At 44.5% G+C, this 14394-nt stretch overlaps 1 protein-coding gene and 1 non-coding gene across 2 annotated transcripts in view; both read left to right on the top strand.

The window, feature by feature from the left end:
* The first annotated feature begins 161 nt into the window (after window positions 1-161).
* Window positions 162-14394, top strand: part of ELF1 (E74 like ETS transcription factor 1) — a 121484-nt gene continuing 107251 nt past the window's right edge. Inside the window, exon 1 of the mRNA XM_070380224.1 lies at window positions 162-579. The gene's annotated coding sequence lies outside the window, so the exon portion shown is untranslated. The remainder of the gene's footprint in view (window positions 580-14394) is intronic.
* On the top strand, window positions 610-681 carry TRNAE-UUC (transfer RNA glutamic acid (anticodon UUC)). Its single transcript has one exon. It is a non-coding gene; the product is annotated as a tRNA-Glu (tRNA).

Genomic DNA, 14394 nt, shown 5'->3' with positions numbered 1-14394 from the left:
GCGGGCTGAGGTCGCCGACGAGGGGCGAGAGCGCGACGGGACTTGAGGGGAAGCTCAAGTCTCGCGTCCCCGCGTCAGCTCGCCTTCTCTCTCTCTCTCTTTCCCCTTCCTGAGATCCAGAACCTCCACTCTCCTTCTAGGCTCGCTGGCTCGGGGCCCGAGGAGCTCGCGCGCCGCCTCCGCCCCGAACGCAAACAGCTGTTCCCAGAGACGTCGCCGCCCTCAACTTTGCCAACTGGTCCGCACGCACTTTGACCGGCGGAGCAGCCCGGACCCGTAGGCTGGGGAGGGGGCCGTCGGCGGAGTTTAAAAAAAAAAAAAAAAAAAGGAAAAAAGAAAGGTGAAACAGCTGTTTTCAGGGCCAAGAGTCGCTGGGCTTGGCCGCAGAACTTTTCCTCAGGCGGCGGAGCGACCCCGCCCCACCACTGGGAAGCCCGCGCGCTCCTGCCGGGCGCGCTCCCGGGCTCGCGAGCGCGTGGGGAGCGGGGGAGCAGGCGGCGGCGGCGGCGGCTGGGGCGGCCCCGAGGCAGCGGCGGGTGGTGGAGCTGGGGCGGCGGCGGCGGCGTTCGCGCTTGTCAGGTGAGTCACCGCGAAGCTCCTCGCAGCGCTTCCCATATGGTCTAGCGGTTAGGATTCCTGGTTTTCACCCAGGCGGCCCGGGTTCGACTCCCGGTATGGGAACGTGGTAACACTTTTTAGAAACTGACAGGCGAAACCGACTTGTTTTATTTCCAGTGGCTCTGGCTCTTTTTTTCTTTTTTTTTTTTTCCTGAACCACCCCCCACCCCCAGGTGATTTTTATAGAGAACCGCCCTTAGAGCCGTGTGGTTAGATCTGGGCTGCCTCGAGTGCGGAGCCGGGCGGGCGGGAGGAGCGGGTGCGCTTAGGCTGCCGCTGCTGGCGCTGGAGGCCGGGGGGCTGAGGCGCGGGGCACGGAGTTTCACTTCTCCCGGGGCCGTCCTCCCGCCGCTGCGGGCCCGGGCCGTCCCCTCCCCAAAGCTCGGGAGGCGATGATTAACCCCGGCCTCGCCTTATCGGCCCCCAGCGCCCCCCTCAGGCCCACACCCTCGCCTCGGACGGTCCCGGGCGACGCGGGGCGTGTTCGTCCTCCCCTGGCTCGGAGCCCCGAGTCATCGCGCCCGGGTTCTTCACTAGAAACACCCCGGCCGCCCCCCGGACCCCCGACACAAAGCAGCCCCCGGGCGGGGTGCGGGCTGGGGACCCCTGACGCCCTCCCGACCGCGCCGCTGCCTCCCGCCCGGCCGCGGGTCTCCCGGGGCGCCCGAGCCCCGCGCCTAGGGCACCCCTGCTTGACATGTGGGGCGCCGGCCGCCGTTCACAGAAAGCACCCCAGACTCGGGAGCCGCAGACCTGAGTGCTTTGGCTCGGGAAGGGCGAGGGCATCCGTCCGGTTCTCCGCGCCCTTCTCGCCGCCCAACACACACGCACACGCGCACGCTCTGCAGAAGAAAAATAACCACTGGGATGAGATGTCTTTCAAGAAGAAATGTAACTTCTCCAAAGGGTCTATAACGTTTTGAGCGCGGCGGCTAGCAAATCCTGGGGTGGTGGGGGGGCTCGAAAGAGAGAAAATTGGCCAGAGCCTGGGGAGGGGATGTTATAACAAAGTTTCACTGTATTTTTAAATATAGAAGCCCTGTGTTTATTACAAAGAAGGGGCAGCTGTGTCAGCAGCATGTGAGTTGTAAATGAAACAAAAGCGTTATCTTAAATGCAAGCTGAAATTAGAAAATGGGGTGAGCTATATAATGTTTAGCCTATTGGGCCTCTGGGAACAAATGAAGCAGGAAGAAGTGGCTCTTGTGGATGGGTTTCTGGGCAGTGCCGTGAGGAGCAGCAGAAACTTCAGTTGTATGTGCCTTCCCAAACTCTTGTTTTGATAGTTTTAGCTGTACTGTGAGTTTTGAAATAATCTGTTAGTGTGATCTGCATGATTAAGAATTAGTTACTTTCACATTGTAAATAAACTTCCACAGCTAAATATGTTTTAGATCGTCTCTATTAATTTAAATATTTGGACGCTTACACCAAGCACCCTCAGATATTTTGCAAGTTGACTGATGTTCAGGTTTTTTTATGTGAGGAGATTGTGGAGAGAATAAAAGTATATTTTGGCTCCTTTGATCAGTATGACTTTGTGTAGCTCTTTCACTTCTTTACGCTCTGGGTTTGGAGCCATAAATTCTTGATAATGCGTATCACTCACAAACTTTAGAGCTTCAGGAATTGTTGAGCAATTCTTGTGTCGGTAATAAGAGTGGAAAAGTTTTGTTTAAATAGAGAATTGTGTCATTGTTCAGAAACCATTTACTGAAGAATTAGGCTCGAATTTGGAAGAAAGAAAAGAACTCTCTGCCTTAATTGTCTGCATAGTGCTTCATTCCTGATCTTGCATTTCCTAATGACTTGGTGTTATACTCTACCAAATTGTGCTAAAATGGATGTGATTTTCAACTGAGTACCAGCTATAATTGCAAATGGCTTTATATGTACTCGAGGGTATGCTGAGAGGAGTAGTCTGATGACCGTTTCTCTGTGTCCAAGACATAGACTTATAGGGCGTCCTTGGTGGCACAGTGGATAAGAATCTACCTGCGAATGCAGGAGACATGGATTTGATCCCTGGTCTTGGAAGATTCCACATGCCTTGGAGCAATTAAGACTGTGTGAACAGTTAGAACTGGACATGGAACAACAGATTGGTTCCATATAGGAAAAGGAGTACGTCAAGGCTGTATATTGTCACCCTGCTTATTTAACTTATATGCACAGTACATCACGAGAAACGCTGGGCTGGAGGAAGCACAAGCTGGAATCAGGATTGCCGGGAGAAACATCAATAACCGCAGATACGCAGATGACACCACCCTTATGGCAGAAAGTGAAGAGGAACTAAAAAGCCTCTTGATGAAAGTGAAAGAGGTGAGTGAAAAAGTTGACTTAAAGCTCAACATTCAGAAAACAAAGATCATGGCATCTGGTCCCATTACTTCATGGGAAATAGATGGGGAAACAGTGTCAGACTTTATATTGGGGGGCTTCAAAATCACTGTAGATGGTGACTGCAGCCATGAAATTGAAAGACACTTACTCCTTAGAAGGAAAGTTATGACCAACCTAGACAGCATATTAAAAAGCAGAGACATTCCTTTGCCGACAAAGGTCCGTCTAGTCAAGGCTATGGTTTTTCCAGTGGTCATGTATGGATGTGAGAGTTGGACTGTAAAGAAAGCTGAGCACCGAAGAACTGATGCTTTTGAACTGTGGTGTTGGAGAAGACTCTTGAGAGTCCCTTGGACTGCAAGGAGATCAGCCCTGGGATTTCTTTGGAAGGAATGATGTTGAAGCTGAAACTCCAGTACTTTGGCCACCTCATGTGAAGAGTTGATTCACTGGAAAAGACTCTGATGCTGGGAGGGATTAGGGGCAGGAGGAGAAGGGAAGACAGAGGATGAGATGGCTGGATGGCATCACTGACTCGATGGACATGAGTTTGAGTAAACTCCAGGAGTTGGTGATGGACAGGGAGGCCTGGCGTGCTGCGATTCATGGGGTCGCAAAGAGTCGGACACTACTGAGCAACTGAACTGAACTGTGTGATGCAAATACAGAAGCCCGATCGCCCTAGAGCCTGTGCTCCACAACAGGAGAAGACACTGTGGTGAGAAGTCCTCTCACTGCAACGTAGAGTAGACCGTGCTCCCCGCAACTGGAGAAAGCTCTTGCAAAGCAATGAAGACCTAAGGCAGCCAAAAAAAAAAAAAAAAAAAAAAAAAAAACATAGATTTATATATTGTTGTGTACCAGGCAGAGTTGGATAGGCCAGTGTCTGAGTTACAGATTTGCTTCAGGAGCATATGGGTGAGAAATCAGTAGAGTCCAGACAAGGAGAGAAGAGTGTTTGTCCTGGACCTTGAAGAATGGGTTGAATTTCTCCTGGTGGGGATTGTGTATCAAAGCTGAGCATGGGGCAGGGGGGACGGCGGGGGAGTATGAGGCAGGCAAGTAGCCTGGTTGGGCGAGAGTACACAGTACCCAGAGGGAGAGTCATTGGGATCAGGCTGGGACATTAAAAGAGAATTTTAACTTGATAACTTTTGACTGAGTAACAAGTTGTTTTGAGTTTGAGCAAACTCCAGGAGATAGTGAAGGACAGGGAAACCCGGTGTGTAGTCCATGGGGTTGCAAAGAGTTGGACACGACTGAGCAACCAAACAGCAACACAAGTTGTTTTAAGGGAGTGGTATTTATGTCAGTAGAGTTTTTAAAACATTTTTTGTCTCTTTGAAAAAACTAAATATAGCATAATATGTGAGAAACTTTTGTTGTTTTATGAGTCAAACTATATAGAAACATGTAGAATGTTTTGTGCTCATGTTTTATGTTTAGACGTTAAGATATTAAGTTTTAACTAATGGAATGGAGAAAAATCAGTCAACTAGAATTACATTTAAAAGAAGGGGTTCTAGGTTTAAATTATGAGAATGATCTGCACTATATTCTTACTGAGTTGCTTTGTTGAAAATGACCTTAATATTCTAAAACAGAGCTGCTAGTTACTGTCTGGGAAGTGTACACCTTAAATTGGTCAAGACTAGGTAATACATTGGTCAGTACTAGGTAATACTAGGTAATACATTTGTAAGGATTCACTCATATGTTTGTGTCTTGTTTCCAGAACACAATTGGTAGTCTTGTTTCACATGTTTTCTCTTGAGCCACAGAGTCATACTAAGTGATGTGAATTATCCAAATAGTCTCTTTACTATTTGCAACTGTTTGGTGCAATTAGAAGAGAAGATGTATGGCAGATCAGTAAGTGTTTGCATAGATGAGCACTTAAAGCAATATAAGGGATTAAAAAAGTATGATGGCATTTTAAAACCCAAAGACCTTTACCATGATCTCTGAGCCCAACATTGTCTGACCTCTGCTTGCCTCCCCAGTGCCACCTCCTACCTTGACCTTATCATCATACTTTAGCCACACTGGCTTCTTCCTTTTTGTCTCTTGAATGTGCCAAACTGGTCCTTTTCTCAGTTTTGTATCTTGCTGTTTGCACTGCCTGCAGTATTCCCTCTCTAGCTCTGCACATCTTACTCTTGTCCATGTTACCTTATCAGAGAGACCCTAGGTACTAGAGATTCTCCCTTTTCTGGTTACTGTCTAGTTACCTTATGCTGTTTTATTTTCTTCTTATCTAAAATAAACATTTTTGCTCCTGTTTATTTCTTGTCTTGTTCTATTTAGAATATAAGTTCCAAACATATATGCTTAGTCACTAAGTCATGTCTGACTGTTTGCAAACCATGGACTGTAGCCCGCCAGGCTTTTCTTTTCCATGGGGTTCTCCAGGCAAGAATACTGGAGTGGGTTGCCATTTCCTTCTCTGGGGGATCTTCCTGACCCAGGGATTGAACCAGAGTCTCCTGAATTGCAGATGGATTCTGTACCAATGAGCCGCCATGGAAGCCCTAAGTTCCATGAGGGTGAGGATATTGTATAGTAAGATCACTTCTGTTTTGTAAGAGTCAAATGGTAATGAAGAAGTTGGTACCCTCATACATTGCTGGTGGAAATATAAAATAGTGCAGTGACTTTGGGAAACTGTTTGGCTGTTCCCTCAAAATATCAAACATAAAGTTACCATGTGCTGTGCTAGCCGCTCAGTCATGTCCGACTCTTTATAACCTATGAACTGTGGCCCGCCAGGCTCCTCTGTCCATGGGATTCTCCAGGAAAGATTACTGGAGTGTTTGGCCATTCCCTCCTCCTGGGGATCGTCCTGACCCAGGGATCGAACCTGAATCTCCTACATCTTCTGCATTGGCGAGTGAGTTCTCTACCACTAGCACCACCTTACAATATGACCCAGAAATCCCACACCTAGGTATATACCCCAGAGAAATTAAAACATGTCTACACATAAACTTGTACACAGATGTTTATAGCAGCATTATTTATAAGCAAAAAGTGGAAGCAACCCAAATGTCCATCACCTGATGAATACATGTATCCATACAATCACATATTATTTGGCAATAAAAAAGGATGAAGTACTGATATATACCACATCGTGGATCAATCTCAAGAACATTGTGCTAAACGAAAGAAGCCAGGTTCAAGAGACCACACTTGATATAATTCCACTTATATGAAATACCTAGAATAGACAAATCTGTAGAGAAAGGGGATTGATTATCGTTGTCTAGGACTGGAAGGAAGGAGGGAGGGGAACACAGAGGGATGGAAACTGATTGCTCATGTAGGTACAAGGTTTCTTCTTAGGATGATACAAATATCTTGGAATTACATTACGATGATGGTTGCACAACTCTGTAAATATACTAAAAAGATTGAATTCTACTGTGTCGATGAACCTCATGGTTATGTAAATTATATCTGAGGAAAACTGTTAAAAAGGATTGAGGCAAATAAAAAATATGGAATATTTTGTCTACATTTTACACTTATTTGAATATTGAATATCTAAAAATGGAATGATTTAACACTGCAACTCTAGATAGTCCAGGAATGTAGCAAAGAGCTCAGTAAATAAAAGATGAAGGAGGTTAAAGTATACGGATAATTATGATACAGCACATAGTGTGTGAAATGCCCAGAGGAGACCAAGCCAAGGGTTACAGAGGTTTGAAGGTCTCTAAAACATCAGGTCTGGGTTTGTGTAAAGGAAGTGGGGAAAGGCCTCTAGGAGGCAGCATTTGAGATTGGCTTGGAAGGCTGGTTAGGCTTTGCTAGCAGAGGTAATTTGGTGGGAGGCAGGGCAATAAGAGGAGCTTCCCTGGTGGCTCAAACGGTAAAGAATCTGCCTGTAATGCAGGAGGCCCAGGACATGGGAATGGCTTCCCACTCCAGTATTCTTGCCTGGAGAATCCCCATGGACAGAGGAGCCTGGCGGGCAACAGTCCATGGGATCACAAAGAGTCGGACAGGACTGAGTAAGTAACACTTCCACCTTTTTCAAGGCAATAAGGGGGAAGCAAACAGGAGCAGAGGTCCTTTAATAATTGCTAGCACGGTTTGGCTGAACTGAATACAAGTTGTGTTAAGAATGGACTAGCAGTGGCAGTCGGAGAAGGCAGTGGCACCCACTCCAGTACTCCTGCCTGGAAAATCCCAGGGATGGAGGAGCCTGGTGGGCTGCAGTCCATGGGGTTGCTGAGTCGGACACGACTGAGCGACTTCACTTTCACTTTTCACTTTCATGCATTGGAGAAGGAAATGGCAACCCACTGCAGTGTTCTTGCCTGGAGAATCCCAGGGACGGGGGATCCTGGTGGACTGCCGTCTGTGGGGTCGCACAGAGTCGGACACAACTGCAGTGACTTAGCAGCAGCAGCAGTGGTAGTAGTATAGTAGCATAGTGTAATACTGCAAAAATAGGCTCAGGTCTGTAGCAGACAGTGTCACTGGTGGCAGATCTCCTCTGATGTCTTTATATCACCCCCCCGCCCCCCAAACATTAGTGTGCTTCTGATGGCTCACTCTTGGAAAGAGTTGTATCCCTTACCAGCAGAGAGCTGGAAGTGCTGGGGGCTTCTCCCTCTTCCACTAGCAGCTCTCAGTATCATCGGAGCAGGGACTTTGGTGCTTTTCCCGTCTCTGTATTATCAACACTTGAAACAGTATCTGGCAGTCAGTGAGCGTTCAGAAAATATTTGAATGAATAAATGAACGAAAAGCAGGAAATGGCAAGGTATATTCCAAGTGAAGTTTATTTCATAAATCCTCTTGACTTTTTAATATTTATTTTTGTTTATTCATTTATTATATTAGCTGCTCTGGGGTCTTAGTTGCAGCATACGGAATCTAGTTCCCTGACCGGGGATCTAACCTGAGCTCCCTGAATTGTGAGTGCAGAGTCTTAGTTGCTGGGCCACTAGGGAAGTCCCTCCACCTTGACTTGCAGAGCATTTTTTAGACAGGAGATTTTGAAAGATTCTGATTGTGAAGGCCCTTGGATTTTGGAGTAAGGAGTTTACTTAGCTGAAAGAAGAAATTTCTGATAATATGATGAGTGTTTTGATGAAATTAATTTGGCAGTAGTGAGCAAGATGAACTGGAGCATGGAAGGATTGTGTCTGTGGTGTCCACATTGACCAGGACTGGGGAGGTCTTCTGCAGTATAGTAATAATCCAACAGCTTGCCTTGACTCTAGTATCTCCCTCAATAGGGTGTAGCAGCAGAATAGAAAAGATGAGATAGAAGAGGTACACTGAAAGAAAAATTTAAGATGTCAGAAAGTAAATACTCCTTAAACAATAGGGAAATTATGAAGGGTAGATTTTTTTTTTTTTTGAAGGGACAATTTTTGCAATTGCTGATCAGACAGTAAAGTGTTATTGCTTACCTGTGTATGTGTCTTTTTGAACACTGAAATTGTACATTAAATTTGGAGATAAAATTATGACTGTGAGACTGCCACCCTGTGGATAATATAACTTAGAACTAAAATCCTCAAAAATTATAATAAAACTTCATTCATTTGAAGTTTACTATTATAGAACTGATTATGATTCTTCCACATTGGTATATGTAGTTATGCTTGTTAAATAGAAAGTTGAAATTAGTTTGACTTTTTCTGGAGCTTTTAAATGAATGGAAATGAAATCAACAGCTTTAAAATGTTGCAAAGAAAGTAAAAAATGCCTTTTAGATGACATACTTCTTTCTCTAGAAATTTAATGTTAAAAGAGTATGCTTTTATAAAATGTTGTGGCATGTATGCCTATTATAAAATGGTATTTTTTCTTATTGTATTTTTTGTTCTATTTTATATGTATCTCTTTGAGAGTGATATTTCTTGAAAAATAGGTGAACCCATACCCCATCATTTTTTTCCCCCTAAGTGAAAGTGGCTTTCCCTTCTCATTTTTGTAGAATTGGATTTTATTGTTAGAAATTAGCCATGCTTTGATGAATTGCCTTCATTGTATTTATGTAAATAACTTGGATTTTATTATAGGTTGTTTATCTAGAAGGACAGTCTGTTCACAAATTAAAATGGTAAGCTAGCTTGAATCAAAATAAAATGGTGGTTGTGAAAAAATTGTTTGCTCTTTGCAATTCAGAAAATGGTTCTGTCTACATTTCTGCAAAATAAAACTTTCCCGGCAGATGAGTTCTTTACAGCCTAATATTGTAAAGGGCTTACACACTTGTTTTCCCTAAGGGGTCTGGAGGCATGGGGTAGCCATTTAGTGTTGGAAATTTGTGTTAGCAATAAAGCAGAAGTGGGCTGACGCCTCATTCTGAAGTCACAGTCACACATCTTTTCTGCATGTGATGTCCAGACTGAGGGAGAGAATGAATGGCGCACCTGCTGAACCCCCTCACTTCAGGGACCTTAAGTGTTGGTCATGATTAGATTTTCAAATATAATGTTAATGATGTTAAATATTCAGATATTTCTCAGTTATTTTTCTCAAAAGTGTAGTATGATAACATACTTTCTGTTTTTAGATAAATTTCTTTTTTTTTTTTTTGAAATATTCCATTTGGTTTTGGCTGAGCCAGGTCTTGGTTGCTGCGTGCAGCTTTCTCTCGTTGCAGAGAGTGGGGCTGCTCTTTGTGGCCGTGTACAGGCTACTCATCGCCGTGGTGGCTTCTCTTGTCGTGGAGCACAGGCTCTAAGTGAGCGGGCTTCAGTGGTTGTGGTGCAGGGGCTTAGTTGCTCCACGGCATATGGAATCTTCTGGACTAAGGATCTAACCTGTGTTCCCTGCATTGGCAGGCAGATTCCTCCTGTGCCACCAGTGAAGTCCGATAATGTACTTTCAATGTTTGGTTTCATTTAATCTTTTCGAAGTAAATCAATGAGTTGTGGATGACTTTTCTGAACTATTTTTTGCTGCGTTTATATCTTATATGCCCCAGTTGAGGTATAACTGTGTAATTTTAAGTGAAATAGACTATTAATGATGAAAATACAAATGTTTAATCTAGGTCCCTAAGGTATGTTACCATATAAAAAACAGTATTATTTAGATTTTGTTTAAGGAAAGTAACTTTCAAAATACTTCATGGTTTGTTTTTTTTTTTTTTTTGGTCTCCTTTTCTGAGTATTGAAACAAAGAGTCAATAAAATTAGAGACCTGTTTCTGTTTTGTAACTTTCTTTATTGGTGTCATTATCATACCGTTTTAAAAACCATGACCCTGAACTTATATAAAGAAATTTTTAGTTTACTATTTAGCCTCCGCTTAAACTTTATCATGTGATATCTGTTGTGTGATATGGTAGAATGGTGATTGTTTTAGGATTAATGGTTGTTAATATTCCCTTTTAGTTTTTACTCAGAGTTGGACATGAGTGAGTGACTAGCCCACTTAGTTTTTACACATGGGTTCATTTTCATAACTGTAAGTATAAAACATTTTGTTCTTTGAAAAATAATTCCAGCATCGATGACTTAAATTTTGATGAAGCAATAACAACTATTTCATAAGTTTTGACTGTTTGCTGGGTGTGTCTTTACAAATCTTAATAGATCTTTTATTTTTGAATGCAAACCATTCAGTATTAAATGCATACCTTTGTTTTGAAACTTTTTTTTTTTTGGCTCTATTTTAGATCTCTGGGGAGGTACTTAGCTAGTGACTTCTAGGTCCAGAGAATCTTCTAGATTGTCTGAAATCTTTGTTATTGTTTAGTCTCTCAGTTGTGTCCAGCTCTTCTGTGACCCCACGGACTGTAGCCGTTCAGGCTCCTCTGTCCATGGATTTTTCCAGGCCAGAATACTGGAGTGGGTTGCCATTTCCTTCTCCAGGGGATCTTTTCAACCAAGGGATTGAACCTGCATTGGCAGGCAAGTTCTTTACTACTTAATTAAGGTTCCCTTTGGATTCCTTAGACCCAAGGAATCCCAAGACCAGGATATATTTCCCATTTAGGATGTGTTGATGTATTGCTTTGTGTGAAGCTTTTTATGTTTCCAAATTTAATTAGGCATTTAATTCAAGTTTTCAGGGTTGTAATGGGATTTGTTTTGCCCCAGCTCTCCTACCGTCTGTGCTTATCACTGATACCCTCCAATGCCAAGGAACACAGTGACCTTGCCGCCTGGGAACGACAGAGCCCTGCCACTCAGTCATCCCATATGTAAGGCAGGCACTGACCCAGTAGCTGGGTGGAGCTGAGACAGAAAGGAAGACTATCACAGGAAGGGACTGGTCCAGAACACAGGTAGCAGGTAGGAGGGGAAAGGAAGCATTCTAGTAGAAGGCTGAACATCAGCTTATGGAATTCAGAAGGTCATGCAGGCAGGTGGCATTTGGAAATTTCACATTTGAATGGGAATACCTTCCCATTATTTTTTCTCCTTTTTTTTTTTTGCCATTTCACATGCATTACAATTTTATTGTCCCTTAAATCTTGCTTTAAAAGACTATTTCTTCTTTTCTACTTTCAATAAAGAAAGCGCCAAAGAGTTGATGCTTTTTGAACTGTGGTGCTGGAGAAGATTCTTGAGAGTCCCTTGAACTGCAAGGAGATCCAACCAGTCCATTCTAAAGAAAATCAGTTCTGAATATTCCTTGGAAGGACTGATGGTAAAGCTGAAACTCTAATACTTTGGCCACCTGATGCGAAAATCTGACTCATTGGAAAAGACCCTGATGCTGGGAAAGATTGAATGCGGGAGGAGAAGGGGATGACAGAGGATGAGATGGTTGTATGGCATCACTGACTCGATGGACATGAGTTTGAGCCAGCTCCGGGAGGTGGTGAAAGACAGGGAAGGCTGTGTGTGTGTTGCAGTCCATGGGGTCACAAAGAGTCAGACATGACTGAGCGACTGAACTGAATTACTTTCAATACCTTTTGGAATTGTCTTTTGCTAGTTCATGGAGCATATTTTAGAGGGCTTTTAGCACATGTTTGTAGGAGAAAGAAAGCACATAAAATTTATGTAAAAGCAAATCTAGGGCTTCCCTGGTGGCTCAGTGGTAAAGAATCTACCTGACAGCGCAGGAGACACTGGTTCGATCCCTGATCTGGGAAGATTTCACATGCCTCGGAGCAACTAAGCCTGCGTGCCACGACTGTTGAGCCTGTGTTTTAGAGCCTGGAACCACAGCTCCTGAGCCCAAGAGCTGCAACTAGGGAAGCCCCTGCACCCTAGAGCCTGTACTCCGTAAGAAAAGAGGCCACTGCAGTGAGAGGCCCCTGCTCACCGAGACTAGAGATAAGTCCCCATGCAGCAATGAAGACCCAGCACAGCCAAAAGACAAGCAAATCTTCCACCTGCACTCATTAGGGTGGCTACTATCAAGAACCCCAAAACACAAAACCCTAAATAACAAGAGTTAGTGAGGGCGTGGAGACAGTGGAGCCCTGTGTGCTGTTTGTGGAAATGTAAAATGCTACAGCCACTGTGGACAACAGGTTGGCGGTTTTTCAAAAAATTAGAAATAGAATTACCAAATGATCCAGCAATTCTGTTTCTAGGTTATCCCCAAAGAATTAAAAGCAATCTCAAAGAGATCCTGTGCACCCATGTTCTTAGCGCGTTATTGACAATAGTGAAAAGGTAGAAGGAGCCCAAGTGTCCGTGAATGGACAAGTGGACAAACTAAACGAGGCATACACTTACAGTGGAATGGTTTTCAGCCTGAGGAGGAGGGAAGTGCTGACCCAGGTTATGACATGCGTGAATCTGGAGGGCATTATTCTACGTGAAATGAACCAGTCCCCAAAAGACAAATACTGCGTGATTCTACTTACCTGTGGTGCCTCAAGTAGTCAGAATCATAGTGAAAGCAGTAGAGAGCAGGGACGGGGGGGGCGGGAGGATGGGGAGTGGTTCAGTGGGTATGGACTTCTAGTTTTGCTAGATAAAATGAATTCTGGAGATTGGTTGAGAAACACTCTGAAAGTACTTGCTATTCCTTAACGGTACACTTTAGTGGTTAATTTTGCCATGTATTTTTTTGAAAAGGTAAATCTGAATTTCTATTTTTATATGCAACTTGTAGGAGCTCCCAGGTGGCCCTAGTGGTAAAGAATCCACCTGCCAATGCAGGACACCCAAGACATAGGGTGTTCGATCACTGGGTCGGGAAGATCCCCTGGAGTAGGAAGTGGCAACCCACCCTAGTATTCTTGCCTGGAGAATCCCATGGACAGAGGAGCCTGGCGGGCTACAGCCCACGGGGTTGCCAAGAGTCAGACACCACTGGGCACAAGCACACACACGTGCAACTGGTAAGAGAGTGAAAAGCAAATGTAATGAGACTGAAGTTACTGATTGAGTCAGTGTTCAGGTGCCTGGGATAGAACAATGAAAAAAGCGGGTACGATCCTCATGAAGCTCCTGCATCTTAGGGGGAGAGACAGACTTTGATCAAATAAGTGAAAAGCGTTTGAGTGTTCGGTACATAACTGGGAGACAGCTAACAGTGGGTGGAAAGTGGCTGTATTGAAAAGGCTTCCCTCAGGAAATGACATTGAAGTGGGATTTGAAGGATGGTAACCTTTGGCTGGGAGAAAGGGGGGGATGGGAAGTGATGGGAGGCTGAGGGAGTAGCATTATGCAAGTACTACAAAGCAGGAAAGAAAGGATGTGCTTTGGGAAATGGAAGAAGGCCCTGAGGGCTTTAATGTAGTGGAATGTGATGGGAGACAAAGAGGGCAAGTATCAGATTATAGAAGACAGGGGTCCCCAGGCTCCGGGCCGCTGACCAGAACCTCTTGTCAGATCAGCGGCAGCGTTAGATTAGAAGCACGATGGGCTTACTCCGTGGCTCAGTAGTAAAGAAACTGCCTGCATTGTGAGAGGTGCAGGAGACACGGGTTCGATCTCCGAGGCAGAAAGATCCCCTGGAGGACGGCACGGCATCCCTCTCTAGCATTCTTGCCAGGAGATTTCCATGGACACAGGAGCCTGGTGGGCTAAGGCCTGTGGCATCCCTCTCTAGCATTCTTGCCAGGAGAATTCCATGGACACAGGAGCCTGGTGGGCTAAGGCCTGTGTGGTCACAGAGTCAGCCGTGGCAAAGGGACTGAGCACACATGCCTGCACAAAGTGCATGGTAAATGTACTGCTCTTGAATCATCCCTAAACCATCCCCCTACCCCTGGTCTGTGGAAAAATTGTCTTCCACGAAATTGGGCAGTGGTGCCAAAAGGGTTGTGGACCACTGATACAAGGCATGTTAAGGATTTTGAGTTTTATCTTAGAGGGCAGACATTGCTGTGTTTCAAGCCATGGCTTACGGAGGTAAAATGGAGTGAAGTAATGGGGAAAATTGTGTCTTTTCATACAGTGTGCCCTTTAACTATAAATTACATTGTTAATCTGGTGTTTGAATGTGAGGAGAAAAAGTGTTTCAGTTATGTTTACTGAGATGATG

The sequence above is a fragment of the Bos mutus genome, chromosome 12, assembly GCF_027580195.1.
Source record: "Bos mutus isolate GX-2022 chromosome 12, NWIPB_WYAK_1.1, whole genome shotgun sequence".
Lineage (NCBI taxonomy): Eukaryota > Metazoa > Chordata > Mammalia > Artiodactyla > Bovidae > Bos > Bos mutus.
This window is presented reverse-complemented; position numbering and strand designations above follow the sequence as displayed.